This window comes from Bombus vosnesenskii, unplaced genomic scaffold (assembly GCF_011952255.1).
Source record: "Bombus vosnesenskii isolate JDL3184/JDL3185 unplaced genomic scaffold, Bvos_JDL3184-5_v1.1 scf7180000015108, whole genome shotgun sequence".
Classification (NCBI taxonomy): Eukaryota; Metazoa; Arthropoda; class Insecta; order Hymenoptera; family Apidae; genus Bombus; species Bombus vosnesenskii.
This window is the reverse complement of record NW_022883828.1, coordinates 8552-22619: the sequence shown is the minus strand read 5'-3', so window position 1 is coordinate 22619 and position 14068 is coordinate 8552. Positions and strand designations below refer to the sequence as shown.

Genomic DNA, 14068 nt, shown 5'->3' with positions numbered 1-14068 from the left:
CTGTTTCGAGGCATGAATGAATCCTCTGAACTTGTTGCTCTGGCAGTGAATGAAAAGTGAAGTTTAGGATTGGAAAGTGAAATGAAAGTTTCAATTCCTCGCTTGTGTTTCACTTGTGGAAAGAATCTTCATCAGAAGTTTGACATTTTTGATAGACGCAAGTGTTTGTGCTTACATTTAGATTTTAGAAAGAATTTTGAATTGTATATGTCGATTACGTATATTGGTCATTTAAAAAAATCATAAACACTGTTCAAACTTCTAAGGTACAATGAGAAAAATACAATGTTCATCATTTTATCTTTCCCATGCATTACTGTACTATTACTTAGTGCTGGAAGTTATAAATACCTCTTGTCGTAACTTATCAAAATGTTCTGCTCAATGATATAGTCCCATTCATCCCCTGTCATTCCCAGCCACCATTTACATCTCATAACATAATAATAAAACAGTACTTGACATGATTAATAACATATTAAAAGCATCACCTAGAAGAGATGAATTATTTCATAATATAAACTTTCATGTTTATTAATCCCTTAATGTTTTTGTATTCTAATACTTTTGTATATCGCTTATGCTGTAGGTTGAATATGCAAATTAATATTTTTATAGATATAATTTAAATAATACTCGATAATAGCACTGGATAATATTATATCGAGTACTATTCCTCGAATATTTTACACGTTTTTCCATATTACATAATGGAACATAATTTTTGTCTAAATTACGATGCTTCTAATTAAATTTAAATATAAACGAGAGATTGCTTTCCTTCAAAGTTATTGAAATTCGTAAGAAAAGCGAAAGACAAAACAGAATCGATGTATCGATTAATTCCTTAAAAATTTCTACTCGATAACTGGCCCTTAACATTTCACGAACTATACGCGTTTTAATATTCATGGTTACAAGAAAGTAAGAAGAAAGAAGCCGAAATAGGTCGACGCGTGTTAGCGGCATATTTTTTATTCATGTACCCACTTCAAAGTCGTCTATACGTACCTCACCGACCTAATACGAACAGCTCTCTTTTCGGTCTCCTCCCTTTTATTTCTCTCGCAATTTTCTTCTTCCATTTCCTCCTGCCCCCCCCCCTCTCTCTCTCTCGTTCGTTCCTTTGGCCTGGATATTTTTCGCGTGGTTCGAGCAACGATGAATTTCCGTGCCGCGAAATTGATGACACGAGGGATAATGAAAATTTATCGAGTATAATAGCCGACGTTCTGATCAAAGACCAAGCCAATCCGTGCCTAAAAAAAAATTTTTGGATACCGTCAATGAAGCTGTATTATATTTACATATAAACTATATTATATATGGGACGCAGGTGTTCTATATTAAACATAGCTAAATATAGGTAAATGCAATTAAATAGAGTTAAATATACCGTAATGAAATATATTTGGTTTATGAAACTTTTCCTAAATTAAATGGGAAAATTATTCGCATAGTTGGAAATTCGTATAGTATCTATAATAAAAATTTATAAAATAACAAGACAGCTCAGAGGACTTTTCAATATTTTTTATTTCGATATATATACTGCATTTCCATTAATCTTCGTTTCAGATATTTTTAAAAGTTACTTATTAATATCACTTCTAGTCATTTTTTAACATTATTCGATAAAGTTACATTAACAAAATCGTGTTTTTCAATTATGCCATTTACTACTCTTTATCTTCATGATTATAATTGATTATACAAGTATCCCATATATCGTAATGAAGCAATTGTGTATAGTTGTAGCATTGTAAAGTTATGACTCTGAGACAACAAAATCGTAAAAATTCTTAAAAAAATTGGCTGACAGAATATCCTACCAAGTATTATTTTCAGCGAAGCAACAGATTTTGTCAAACGTATAACCTTTATAAATTTCTGACGTAAAGTATTTCAAATCTATCTTCTCCAAAAAGAAGAACGTCGTAGGATAAAATTGTACATTTTAAAATGTACATTGTAAAATTATACATTTTCGATTTATTTCTTCACGTAGAAAATTTTACCTTATCCTTTATAGTACGATTAATGAGACACACTAAATATTTGAATGCTACGAAACTCGTAAGAACCAGTTGTACTATACTTTAACCAGTTACACATACTAAACGGTATCAAGTAACTTATCGATCAGTATCGCTTTCTTTTAATATGAAAGAACGAAATAAACGTAGAACAGAATTTTTACGAACAGAGAAAGTATTAGGTTGTCCGGAAAGTGTCTTTCTTTCGCAAGCGTGTCTTTTACAACGATGCACCTTCGTACAAACGTAAAACCAAGTCTGTGAAATTTATCTCAACAGAACAAATTGGATCGTACGTAATTCGACAAAATAATATAAAACAAAAAAACGTTGTGCGTCTATTATTTCCTCATAAAACGAAAGAAACTTTTTGGACAAGCTAATAGTTTTCGAAAGATTTACGACTTGTCTATGGAAGACGAGGGATTGAAAGAACGCCGAAGAAAGAGGTTCAATGGATGAACCAGCAGGAAGTTCTCGAAGCAGCCGCGAATCGCGAGTACCCCCTCGAAAAGAGATGAAAGTGGATCGAAACTGTAAGACTGTTACGACTTTTCCTCTCCGATGTTCGTGAGTTGAATCACGGTCAACTCAGCTTGAAAGAGAAGTTCGATTAAAAATCTTCTATTGTTAAATTCCTTAGTCACTCAGGCAGATCCATGCGATTAACTCTTAATTAGTATTCTTGGTACAGCAATAGTTACTCAATTTTAGAGTTTCAATAATATACGTTGATTTGTATTTCGTACTTTACGTAATAAGTATCATTGATATTATTTACGGCGTAACACTAAATAATAATTTAAATTTCAATATTGAAATTCTGTAATCATATATTAAAATATTGAAATTGTATACTGAAAGTATTTCATTCTGTTAGCTTAATTTGCTCAGGAGCCACGCTGATCACCTTCATAAATTCAAGCACAGAGAAAAATAACAGAAAACAATTACAAACGCTTTTGAAAATTTACCTTGGAGCCTGTGACTTTTTGCAATTCCTTGCAATAGATAATTGCAAATTTGGAAAAATAGATCGTTCGTTTTTTAGCATGCTGAATATTAATTATATACTTAAATAATTAAATCGAGGAATTTTATATTAATTTTATATTTTTCACAAGGCTGATCAGTTTCTCGTGTGAAAATCTCAATGAAAAGAATTCATATGCTATTGTTAAATTAATCCTCGTTTTAAATCCTCGTTACTGATCTAATTTATACAAAATAAGGTTACACACTTGCAACAATAAAGAAGCTATAGAGCGGCGAAGATGTCCTCAAAGAAGGAGAGAAGAATCAATTATACGAGCCATTATTCGCCACTTACCTAATCTTAATCTAAATCTTAAATCTAACTGCACTTAATCTTAATCCTAAATCTAACTGCAATTGTCCTTTGTTAATTTTATGATTTCCATTACGCGAATCGAGTTGAGTGTAAAAATTCTGTTTTACGACTAAACGATATTTACGACTAAACGAATCCTTACAAAACATATATATAAACATAAACATATATATAAACATTATAATGCAGAGATTGGAACATAATTCAATTTCGTGGACAGCATGTGTTCGTGATCAATCGACGCGTCAGATAATTTATTATTGAATAAACTGGCCGGTGGCGTCTGCGTTTCATGATTGGCAAGTCGATAACGATACAACCGATAGGTAACCGAAATAAATGTTCTACATCTGCGAAGTAAACGTTGTTCTACAAAGCTTTCGACGAGTGAATATTTCTCTTCTTTCTTTCCATCGATAAATCGCGTATCTCTTAGTAACATTCAACTAAATTTTACAAATTTCTTTCTATTCTATTTTGTTACGTCGCACCGCGAGCAATATGGCAACCAGATGTCACCGGATACTCGCAGCGTATCCTCCATAGTTTCAAGTACCTTCCATAAATCTCATAGATTTCCTAGAAAAGGTCCTTCAAACCAAACAAACGTCTGTTTCCGAAGAATTTCTAAAGACTATTGTCTACCCCGACTGGACAAGGGAAAGTTAGTTTTTCTCACGTATGCTGCAACTTTCCTCCCACTAACCACTTTCTCTCGAGGGCGGTTAAAACCCTTCGTTAACCAATTAACAACGAAGTCACTTCCTTCACTCTCCTAACTAAGATGGTCACCAACAAATCCGATGGTCCCGTGCGCTAGACACACCCATCCTTAGCTTTCCTCCGAGACAGCATCGTCTCCCAAGACAGTTCTGATTTCACATCCTTCGAACGGTCAATATCCTTCCACCGGGTAGGACACACCCACAGATCAGTCACTCATTCATCTCGTACATATTCTCAACGCGAGAATTGATTATAATTTCAACAAATAAATAAAAAAAAAATCTCGTACATACGCACCAGCGTAACTGCCTTCGTTATAAGTTGTTGGAATAAACGGTGAAATATAACTTACTATACTGTGTCATATTCATTTAACCACCTCTTATCTTAACCGAAACAGGGGAACGACTACTTCGCGGCGTCGATTCACCGAATCGTAGCGAGAATTTACGCCTCTCGCTACTGCGACTGCGTCTCTCCGCGAACGGTCGTAACACATTGATCGGCAGAAGTACTAAACTCTAATAACATAAATTTATATATTTTCTATTTCCCAGCCACCAGTTTTATAGATTTTTCTATCTTCTGTACTACTTTTATCCCTTTTATTTTTTCTTACATGAGATTATTGTAAATTTAATATCATTTGTTCGCAATATTTGTTATTTATCTTTCCTTGAATTTGAAATTTCGCGCTTCAATGTTGTGTGTTGTTCGACGTTTTATCGAACGATGTTTATCGAACTAGTTTATGAATACATACATAATCATTAAAGAATCTATAAACCTTACTAGTTTGTTTTTACTAAGTTTTGTTACAGAAAACATGTTCTCATAAATTTTCAACTTTAATTTATGGAAATTTATTAACCTTAAACTATAAAATCATTCAATGAGTCTTTCCGGATGTTTTTATGTAGTCATAATTTCACATATCAGCACAGCTCCACAAATAGGATAAGAGTTACGTGGAAGCAACAGGGGGGAAGAAGAACATATAGAGATCTAAAGGTTATTTTTGTCTCATTCAAGTTTCTGTTCGCAGTTCGCTGTGGAGTGCCGAAGCGTGCAGACGTGTCTCTAGTGCCCAGCGTAGTTCGAAAACAACACGTGTCGCCCAAACGTCGAAAGAGAACACAGCTAAGTGCCCCTTACCCCCTAGGGAGAAGAAAATCCCTAACGCATAAAATACGCACCTAACCCCAACACGAATACTAGCCTCACAGCCTCACGACTAGTTGTTCATTCCGAATTAACTAGCTCGATGATGGCCCAGCAACCGTGACCAGGCTCTCCGGAGCAGACTCGCAGCTACCCCGAGCTACCCCCCCCCCCGTGGCAGAAGTGTAGCAGAACTCTCCGCACTAACGACGCTAACACTACAAAGAAGAGGAAAATAGAACCAGCAACGCAAATAAACACACACAACAGGTTCGCCGTATTGGAATCCTCAAACGACGCCATGGAAATCGTAGAACCGCCATCAAACCAACACTCACAGAGAATCCCCCCTCCCCCACCAATTTTTGTGGACGACGTCATTGACATACAGACAATGACCAAGTCCCTAGAGAGAGATACCAGCAAGGAGGAATATAACCTTAATATAAGCAACAACAAGGTGAAAATACTACCGACGAACCCAGAAGCTTACAGAAAACTCACCAAGACACTCAGGACCCTGAACGCCAACTTCCACACCTACCAACTTAAACAGGAAAGGCCTTTCCGGGTGGTCCTACGAAACATACACCACTCAGCAGATATAGACGAACTAAAATACGAACTCTCAAAACTCGGCCACGAAGTCGTCAACGTAAGTAATATAAGGCATAGAGTCTCGAAAGACCCGTTATCCTTATTCTTCCTAGACATTAAACAAAAACCGAACAATAAGGAAATATATAACATCAGTCGCCTAATGAACGCGATAGTAAAGATCGAACCACCGCTCGTGAAAAAAGAAATAGTGCAGTGCAAAAGGTGCCAAAGGTACGGTCATACGCAGAAATACTGCAACCATACTTTCCGCTGCGTTAAATGCGCAGGCTCTCACTCCACTGACCAGTGCGCCAAATCACCGGAAACCCCAGCGAAATGCATCCACTGCCAAGGGGACCACCCTGCCAACTACAAAGGCTGCCCAGCATATAAAACACTATACACGAACAGGTACCCTAAGCTCAGAGCAAAAGAGGTATCCAACCAAACACCCAGCCCGCCGAAATTCACGACTACCCCAACCCCCTCAACCAACCAAACGCACAGTCCTACCAAATTCATCTCCACCTCAACCTCCTATGCCCAAGCAGTACAAGGCATCCAAAATAACCCGAACAGCCAAAGGAACCTTCCCCAAAACAGTGACCCCAACCCACCAAACACAGACAACTCCTCAAGGCTTGAAAAGCTAATAGAGAAACAATCGGAGCAAATAAATCACTTGCTATCGCTACTAACACTCATCGTGGAAAAATTAGCACGCCCCGACTCAAAATAAAACCAAGGCGCATAGCACTCTGGAACGCCAACGGTCTAGCGCAACACAAACTTGAACTAGAACTCTTCTTAAAACACCAGCAAATCGACGTAATGCTCGTGTCGGAAACCCACTTCACCGACAAGAGCTACCTGAAAATAAATGGTTACAAATTCTACCATACCCAACACCCCAGCGGAAAGGCCCACGGTGGCACCGGAATAATAATCAAAGCAAGTATTAAGCACTACGAACTCCCATCATTCCAGAAAGACTACCTCCAAGCAACAAACGTAGCAATAGAAGACTGTCATGGCTCAATCACCACCTCAGCAGTATACTGCCCTCCCAGACACTCCATCGCCAAAGAAGACTTTGATAACTTCCTGGACACCCTGGGCAACAGATTCATAGTTGGAGGAGACTATAACGCCAAGCACATCCAATGGGGCAGCAGACTGGTTACAGCAAGAGGCAAAAACCTCTTAAACAGCATAACAAACAACAACCTCAACTACCTCACCACATACGAACCCACATACTGGCCCACTGACACCAACAAAATACCCGACCTTCTCGACTTCTTCATAACTAAAAATATCCCATCAAGACACGTCCAGATCAACTCCTCGGCTGATCTCTCCTCTGATCATTCTCCCGTGATAGCAACAGTCAGTTCAACAATCATCGAGAATACACCTAATGGCACCATTCACAACCAACACACCAACTGGCAGCTCTTCAGAGAAGTCTTTACACACTCAACCTCAGCCTTCACCCCACTAAAAACAAAGGAAAATATCGAAGCAGCCACGGAATACTTAAACACGAGCATAATAAACGCAATCCGCCTCTCCACAGCGACAAAGCCATCTAACAGCAAACAAGAATATCCCCATTACATACTAAAAAAAATAGCAGAAAAACGAAGACTAAGAAGAGTATGGCAGACCCATAGAACACCGGAGGACAAACGCAAACTTAACAACGCAACTAGAAAGCTATCCAGAACCCTAAGAAACTATAAAAACGACTGTTTCCATAAATACCTCGCCAGCTTATCCCCCACAGCCGACGCCAACTACTCACTATGGAAGGCCTCCAGGAAACTCACACGCCCCCCACAAATAATCCCACCTATCCGCCGTCCGCAAGGTGGATGGGCGCGAAGCCCTATAGAAAAAGCCGACCTGTTTGCTAAACACTTGTCAAAAGTATTCAAACCCCATTCCCCCCAAGCCGCCGCGGACGTTACTGAATACCTGCACAGCCCCTTCCAAATGTCCCCTCCTATCGAACCCTTCTCCTCTGCAGGGACTATAGAAACAATCAGTCGCCTAAACCCCAAGAAAGCAGCAGGACACGACCTAATAGGCAATAGAGCAATCAAGGAACTTCCCACAAAAGGGATAGCACTCATCACATCGATTTTTAATGCTATCCTTCGCCTGGAACACTATCCTAAGGCCTGGAAAATCTCATTGATTACCCTCATCCCTAAACCCGGTAAACCGATATACGAAACCTGCTCCTATCGCCCAATCAGTCTTTTACCTACCCTGTCCAAACTATTCGAGAAGATGCTCACGAACCGACTCCTTCCAATCCTAGAGAACTTGAAAACACTCCCAGATCACCAATTCGGCTTCCGAAAACATCATTCTACAGTAGAGCAAATCCACCGCTTAACTCATACGATCAGCCAAACACTCAAAAAGAAAAAATATTGCTCAGCGGTTTTCCTAGACATCCAACAGGCATTCGACAAAGTATGGCATGAAGGGCTACTATACAAACTTAAAAAGATCCTACCCCACCCCTACTACTCCATCCTAAAATCTTACCTAACCAATAGACAATTCATGGTTAAATGCCTAGACGCCACTTCCGCAACATTCCCAATAGAAGCCGGCATACCCCAAGGTAGTGTCCTCGGACCCCTACTGTACTCCATCTACACTGCCGACCTACCTATATCAAACGATATAACAATAGCGACATTTGCAGACGACACAGCGCTATTAGCTACCCACGCAGACCCGGTAATAGCCTCATCCACTCTCCAGCGAAGTCTCGACTCCATGGAAAAGTGGTTTCACAAATGGGGCTTCAAAGTCAACGGCTTCAAAGTCAACGAAAAGAAATCCTCACATGTAACCTTCACGCTCCGAAAACAAACCTGCCCCCAGGTCACCATCAACAATGCAACAGTTCCTAGCAGGGACACAGTCCGATACCTGGGCATGATCCTGGACAGGAGACTAACGTGGAAGACACACATCTCAGATAAAAGGAAGCAACTAAAGGACAAACTAAAAAAACTCTATTGGCTCACGGGCCGACGCTCCAAACTAAATATACAGAATAAAATTACCCTCTACAAGACCGTAATAAAACCTGTCTGGACCTACGGAATCCAACTATGGGGAACAGCAAGTAACTCCAACATTGAAATACTCCAACGCTTTCAATCGAAAACGCTAAGATCCCTAATTGACGCACCTTGGTATGTAACCAATGAAACAATACACCGCGACCTCAAGATACCCACCGTCAAAGAGGAAATAGCAAAATATAGCAACAGATACAGCAAAAGAATCAACAAACACCGAAACCCCCTAATCACTGGACTACTCGATACGACGGACCAGACTCGCAGGCTGAAGAGGCACTACCCGCTAGATCTAAACGTCAGATTCATTTAATTATCCAAACTAAGCATATGCACTTACTTATAATACTTTAAATTATACCTATCTATAATAGTATTAACTTATTGTAAATAAACAGCCATGTCACTGCGCCACGCCAGAAAAATTACTGAAAATTCTCAACGCGAGAATTGATTGTAATTTCAACAAATAAATAAAAAAAAAAAAAGTTTCTGTTAACCGGCTTGGAAATTTCCTGTGCTTGTTTCGACTTTGAAGTCTTAAAAAAAAAATTGTAAGTAAATAGTATATATATATAGTATATATATCCCGAGTCAAAGTTTCTCTTTATAAATAATAAACCGTTTAAAAACTATATTTTGTATGTTTTTTCCTTATTCATAATTAAATAATAAATATGAAGTACTTCTACAGAAAGCCGACATCCTTCAATTAACCGAACAACAGATGATTTAAAAATTAGTAGTTGAAAGAAATAAATGTTATTACATGTTCATAATTGATCGATAAATTTAAGTATACAATTAGAAAATGTTTCTTCTTTATTGATAACTAAATAATACAGATAAGATACAAGATACTTGTACGAAAAGTCGGCGCGTCGTTCAATTAACGGAACAGCAGAGGATTTGAAAATTAGTAGTTGAAAGAAATAAATGTTGTCATATGTTCATAATTGATCGATAAATTTAAGTATGCAATTAGAAAATGTTTCTTAAGTTTGGAAGAATATATAATCATGCTGAATGTTTTGTAGTTACGAAAGTTGTATACAAACATACATTGTACATACGACTAGTAATGGTACTAAATTACTGTTAGAGGGTCTTGGGTGTATAGAACCATATGATTAAATTAATACTAGAGATAACGAATCGCGCGAATGTAATTAATATTTTGAAATGCGTTGTTTGCATTAATTGATAGTTTTCTTATAAACTTTTTTATAAACAATTTCATTGCTATAGAAAAAAGATAAATGCCGGTAATATGTCTATCCTACTTAAATAGAAAGTGCAATATTTTGTTATAATATTTGGCGCAAGTTTATACATTATTACATCCAAAAATAATATTCTTTTTATATCTAAGCTATATTAAAATATAAAGATACAAATAGCTATGCGAGTAGTTAGTAGTTGATGCTTTTTACTTAAATTGTCTTATACTTCATAATTTGTAATAATATAATTCTTGTCATCAATGATTCTTTGTTTTTACTTTGTATATATTATACTTCCAGGAAGATGCCGCTCTATAAATTGACTTACTTCCCGTTACTTACTAACTTGACTTACTAAATTGACTTACTAATCCGTTTTATCTTCAGCTATGCTAGTATTCCATTTGAAGATGAACGTATCAAAAAGGACGTCTGGCCAGAAATAAAGCCCTGTAAGCTTTCTGTTTCTTAATCTGAAAAGAAATTCTGTTTCTTAAATCTCATCTTTCCTAATTTAACTAAAGTAGCTAAATAAAGTAGAACACAATTATGCAGAGTATAACAGAGATTATTGTTTACTCTCCATTGCTCTATAAGATATGTGGGAGAACAATAGGTATTGTTAAGGAGACAATGCCCTTTGTTTGCTGATAAATTATCAATAAATTAAATTATATCTTTCCAAAACAGATAACAGGAACCTAGATATTTAAGAAGCATCATAATCTGTTTGTTCGATAGAATCTTTGATTCTATTAGTTGTATGTTTTTAGTGACTCCTTATGGCCAGCTTCCTATGCTCGTAGCTGATAGAAGGAAGGTTGCTCAGTCTACAGCTATTTGCCGTTACTTAGCCAAACAATATGACTTAGCTGGAAAGACTGACTGGGCAAATCTTCATATTGATGCCACTGTTGATACTATTCATGATATTCGTCATAGTGAGTACCCAGTGCTGTTTTGCATAAATCTTATGAGAATATCTTATTGATAACAGATAGTACATATCTGTTCAGGTATTTATTAGTTGAAATCCGATTTAATATTTGATTTAATCGAACGATACACGTATGTCAACAATACAAGACAAAGGATTAAAAAGGATTGTAATTCTATCTTCAGTATCATTTAAATTTCGCACAACACTGTATTCAAATTAGTATAACATTAGCGAATAGTATTTAACTGAAAACAAATTTTCAGAAATTGCCGCCTTCGACTATGAGGAGGACGAGAAGGTCAAAGCTGCAAAACGCAAGGCCGCTGAAGAGACGCTGCCGTTCATTTTAGAACGTTTGGACCAGCAAGTGAAGGAAAATGACGGCTACTTCTACTCTCTCTAATGATGGTACTCTCTCTTGGGCTGATTTGACATTCGTTGCTCTGCTCGATTATTTGAACTTTATGTACAAGTCTGATCTGATCGAGAATTACGAGAATCTGAAGCTGCTGGAGAAAAAGGTCCTCCTTCTGCCCAAGATCAAAAACTGGATTGAGAGACGCCCAGTTAGCGAATTCTAAACTTCACGATTGCTTATGGTTTTATAAGCGTTTAAAGATTGCGGTCTTAGTGTGTTGAGAGAATGAAGAACGAATCGTTTTGATGGAAGTTTGTATGGAATATACTGATTGCTTTTAACATTCATTAGTTCCAGTTATTACCGACATTTTTGTCATTTAGTCAGGGTTTTCCCTTTAGATTACGTTGTGATAGAGAACTGTTATTTGTGTATTCCTACAGAAACATACGAACTATATAAACTGTTGACACGATGTTGTGCTTTTGTATTATAGAGATAATAATAAAGCCATCAAACAATCATTAATTATGTTTTTTATTATATTCATTAAGAATTGAAGATTACCTCCTTGGTGATCTTGATAATATCGTATTTTACAAATGTTGAACAAAAAAAAATGTATGATTATTTTATTCAATGCATTATGAGGGTTGCTTTAAAAAAAATACGAGTTACATATTTCTTTGAAAAAAGCATGATTTTTATCGATACAATAATGTTCTTCTGTTATCGCTTTAAAGTTGAGTACTTCGTTGATTACACGAGAGAACTCGCCTACAGCAAACAAGATACGACCGTGTGTAAAGTAATTAATCTGTTTGCTCGTTGCTAGCTACACATAAGGCTTGCGTAAAAAACAATATGCATTTCAGTTCAGGCGGAGAATTATGTAGGAAGTCATTTTGTCGATCAATAACTTAGTTAATAAAAGATCAAATTTTCATGTACATAAATGTAAGTAACGTTCAAGTATTAATCATTACATACAATTTTTGTATAATTCGATATCTTGGTCACTTACATCTTACAAATGATATATAGATAATATTTATGAGATACATTGGAGCTATCTTTTAGTTAACGCCATTTTTTCTTGTTTTCTCTGTACTTTTACTATTCTTCCAAAAATATCAAAGGATCGATGACTTCAAATTAAACTAGAATTGCTTCGGTATATTGTCAATCAATGGCTATTTGTATGCACATCTATATCAAAGGAAAACCGATTGCAAAATTAATTACCCTTGCAACTCCGCAATCTGAAACTATGTGTGATCGACCTTGAAGATGACAAATCTCAATGTTTGAAGTAGTACAAAAGGATGATAATTTAATTTCGCTTTATCAAACTGTACAAAATTTGTATACACATACAGAAAAAAAACGGAGTTCAAACATTAATCAACATGAATTATCGGTTATTATTGCTGAGTAATTATTAGGATTAGAGTTTTGGAGTATCGATCGTATCGAGTTTTAACTATCGGTTTCCGCAATTTATTGTTTTTCTAAATTATGTCTAAATGGTATCAGTTTTTGAATATTTTATAGTTTACACTCCAACATACTGACGTAAGCTATCGAAAATAATTGTAAATTATGCAATATCATTTTTTTATATTTCATAATCTAAATTTCAATCTATTTTTTGTATTTAACATCCCTTTTTTATTGTTCGTGTTCCGTCTTGTACGTTCTTCAAAAAATCTTAATTTTTTTTTGGATAAAATCTTGTGTGAATTTACAAAAAATACGATTCTTCGTTTAATTTTTTTCCCTTATTGTCTTTACATATTTGGAGTTTAAACGCGTTATAAGTACGTTTTTTTTTAACATGATTACGTAGAATTCTTATTCTGAATAAATTATTTGTTTCCGCTTCATAACTGTTTCTAAATTACAGTGCATTTAATCATGAAATGCACAGTAACATTTTATACTTTTTACGTTCTAAGGAATTTTCAGGATCGGTTAAAAATTAAATTACAGTAATGGTAATACTCAATATTAATGTCAGACGTGGATACTTCACTGTTTTGTATAATAATTTGTTATCTTGGCATCGATCAAGGTATTTAATATACAAAGCGTACAGATTAATAAGAATTTTAATTAATCCTTCTTCTATAGTATTCACCGTTCTTTTCGAGCTCGTACCATTTCAAATAGACTTTCGAATAGATTTCAAAGATTTGTCTGTTCAAATAAAACGCGATCTTTTTTATTTCCCTATCAGTCGTCCCGTTACTGTTCCGTTGTTTCCAACCGATTGCAGATTCGTTTAAAAAACATTTGTAACGAAAAACAAACCCACTCGCAGAAATGTTATTCAATATCGCATTTATAACTTTCATAGACATCCTCCTCTCATTGCTATCATTGTAAACAGATTGAAACTTCGTTTGCAAACACTCGCGATTAAAAAAAAAAGAAGAATTAATCTTAAACAATTTTATCTTGTGTTCCATTTATAATTTTCATAATTGTCTTCCCGACGTTGTATCATTTTAAATGGCTTTTTTCTATCCATCTATGTTGCAGCGAGATCAACGGTCCTAAT

The 14068-nt window shown here is 36.1% G+C and overlaps 1 pseudogene; it reads left to right on the top strand.

The window, feature by feature from the left end:
* Window positions 1-5004: 5004 nt before the first annotated feature.
* Window positions 5005-11981, top strand: LOC117240965 (annotated as a pseudogene).
* Window positions 11982-14068: the final 2087 nt, after the last annotated feature.